The 3176-nt window shown below is 43.8% G+C and overlaps 2 protein-coding genes across 3 annotated transcripts in view; one reads left to right on the forward strand and one right to left on the reverse strand.

Moving 5' to 3' along the window:
* LOC118406635 (zinc finger protein 184-like) overlaps positions 1-3176 on the forward strand; it is a 220146-nt gene that overhangs the window by 97526 nt on the left and 119444 nt on the right. The gene's annotated exons all lie outside the window — the stretch shown is intronic.
* Positions 1-3176, reverse strand: part of LOC118406491 (anoctamin-1-like) — a 15873-nt gene that overhangs the window by 925 nt on the left and 11772 nt on the right. The gene's annotated exons all lie outside the window — the stretch shown is intronic.

The raw sequence follows: 3176 nt of genomic DNA on the forward strand, positions 1-3176 counted from the left end.
TTGAATATAATTAATTAAGACATTAAGTACCTGTGAGCAGGGTTGTAGCCAGCCCGAAATCATTTTCCGTCCCCCCACTTTTGACTGAAAATCCTATCGAGCGCCGTAGGCGTTCCTAGGGGGGTCCAGGGGACCCTCTGCTAGGGGGGTCCAGGGGACCCTCTGAAACGCTATTTCCAGCATTTTGAGCTGTTAATACATCTATTTTGGTAAAAGAAATTACACGAGGGTTTTACGCTGGATTTTATTTAGGAAAGGGGCCGATGCTACCGGAAAATTTTGAAATCTAGACCCTCTGAAACGCTATTTCCAGCATTTTGAGCTGTTAATACATCTGTTTTGGTAAAAGAAATTACACGAGGGTTTTACGCTGGATTTTATTTAGGAAAGGGGCCGATGCTACCGCCACCGCAGTGATCGCACAGATTGCTGGTATGAGGGTAAGATTGTAAGCGTGTTACACAGCTGCACTTCTATATTGTATAGAATTTACACAGAAAAGAAACAGCACGTTTAGTACAACAAAAATTTATTACGTATCTACGTCCTACGAGAAATATAGCACAATAGCACATACAAGGGATAACGGCGCCCTCACATCGGCGAGAATAAAACATTGTCAACAACGGCCGTTTGCGTCTTACTTAGTTAAGTCGTATCAAAGTTCACGTCGATTCCTACCGTCGCCGATGAGAGAAACCGTCGATTAACACAACACACTTCATCTGTCAGTTCATCTTAACGAGGTAAGTAGCATTTTAACACTTTACAAAGATTGGAAACATAGACGGCGAGTCGGCGAGCATGTACAACGAATCACTTGAAAGAATCGCCCACGGTTTGATCCGGCGCGGTCCTATTATAGCGGGGTGGGATCCCTCCCCGGAACAGCCAGATTTTCCCGGGAATCTCCTTATATGGGGAGCGGGGTTGATCACATAGGCTCTTACTATTAGTTGCGTCATTTCTTTTTCAGCGCGGAAAATAAAATCAATTCTCTCTGACACATTTCTAGAGCAAGGGCGGGTCGCGTTCCCAAATTTCCTGTTCTAAATTTGAAGCTCTTTGGTTCGGCAAGGTAAAGTACAAGCCACCGTATTAAAGTTTGTATGTAAAACCCGGGCATTTCCTTTCGGGGCCGGGGCAAGCCTCGTCATGTGGCCCCGCCCACCATGAGACCGTCGGCTTCCTTGTTGCAAAGGCAGTGCACCTTTTCGCCGACTTCATCAAAGGCCGCGGCTGTTGGTTAGAGTTTCAAACAGTCGTGTGACAGTTGACAGCGAACTTCGTATGCTACGTGATAATTCCTTGCACTTTCCCACAGCGGTGCTTCTACAAAATATTTATCAGACTGTAACCCACATGTTTTATAGAATAGAATCTGACGCGGAACAATGGTTTCGCCGGGTATTTTTCTTGAAACATGTCCGCTGGAATATCGTCTGACAGCAAAGCGGCAACTTAGGGATGTAAGACCGTCAACAACAGTCGCACGGCACGGCGGCTAACGGCGCATCGAAGATACTAGCGCTATAAATAAGCGCTTCAACTTCGGATGGCAAACCGGACAATAGTTAACGTTACTGTTGAGCTGAGTAAAGTTTGTTGATTACGAGTTTTTAGTTGACTTTGACGCTTTGACTTGAAATATTGTTATGTCAAACTGAAAAGAAGTTAAGTGACTGCTACTATTATCGTAGATATGGCCCTAAAAACCTGATAAAATAAGCCTTCTGAATAGCCTGAAATGCGGACCCCTGCCCCGGCGCTGTGAAAAAATCCTTTTAATTTTTGGAGATCTTTGCACGATTTTTAGTTTTTGTTGTCTCTTTACATATCGATTTTCTCCGTCACAGAGGACGGAATGGGCAAAATATTTTTCCGTCCCCAGCTGCAAAATTCCGTCAAAGGACGGAAGGACGGGCGCTGGCTACAACCCTGCCTGTGAGGCTTTGACACTGTATAATGCTCAAATGTCAATCCCAAATTTGATTGGCGCAGACCTAGACACCTCATTCTGGATAACACTTGGCTACAGACATGACCGGTGGACATGATGCATGATAAAACGGGACAAGATAGAAAGCCTGATCAGCAAAGCCCCAAATACGTCAAAAACAAGCCGGCACCTAGCTCCAAAAGGAACGGTATATTAATATACCGTTCCTTTTGGAGCTAGCCAGCACCGAACCTCTGCTTTATAATATAGAGAATACCCTGCTACAAATCTATGTTGAGATTCTTAATGTAACATAAGAAATGCAAGTCTACGAAAACCTCGCCTTCCGCACTGGTGTTCCAGTGCTGAATCAATTGTCTGAACGGCCTCAGCACTGGTTTTCCAGTGCTGAAATTCTTTCAGCACTCGTTTTCCAGTGCTGATCGGCCTTGTTCGAGTGCTGAAACTCCCTTGAAGCACTGGTTTTCCAGTGCTGAATTTCTTTTAGCACTCGTTTTCCAGTGCTGAACTTCTGTCAGCACTCGTTTTCCAGTGCTGAACTGCCGACAGCACTCGGTCACCAGTGCTGAAATCCGGGGATATCGGGGCCGGGTCAGGTCAAAGGTCATTCAGCACTGGTTACCCAGTGCTGAAACTGCCGTCAGCACTGGAACCGAGTGCTGATATACAAAAACCTCGCCTTCCGCACTGGATTTACCAGTGCTCGGGGACACTTCAGCACTGGAAAACCAGTGCTATGAAATCTTCAGCACTGGAAAACGAGTACTGACGTCTTTTAAGGACTGGAACGATGTGCGAACCAGTGCTTACGTCCTAATCCAGCACTGGAATCTCCCAGTGCTGAGAGTCTAAGGTACAAGACGTAAATTCGAAGGAAAGATAAGTTATTTCGTGCAAAGAAAATTGTAGTTGTGCTATCCATTCGTTATGTAATTGAATATATGTATACTGTATAAGGGATATATATCATTTATAAAATGAATGAATGAATGAAGACCTTTATTGCACATTTTTTTTATAAAGTACTGATAGCGGTACTAGTAAAAGGACGCAAATTTGATTGAAGTTACTTCGTGCAAAGAAAACTTCGTGTAAAGTTGTGTATTTTATTCGTTGTACATGTGTAATTGAAAGGTAGATATATGTATATGTGTAAGAGGTGTTTAAAGGGATAGCTATCATTATAACAATAAGCAACTTTATTGTGTGATTGTGA

This window comes from Branchiostoma floridae, chromosome 19, assembly GCF_000003815.2.
Source record: "Branchiostoma floridae strain S238N-H82 chromosome 19, Bfl_VNyyK, whole genome shotgun sequence".
In the NCBI taxonomy this organism is placed as follows: Eukaryota; Metazoa; Chordata; class Leptocardii; order Amphioxiformes; family Branchiostomatidae; genus Branchiostoma; species Branchiostoma floridae.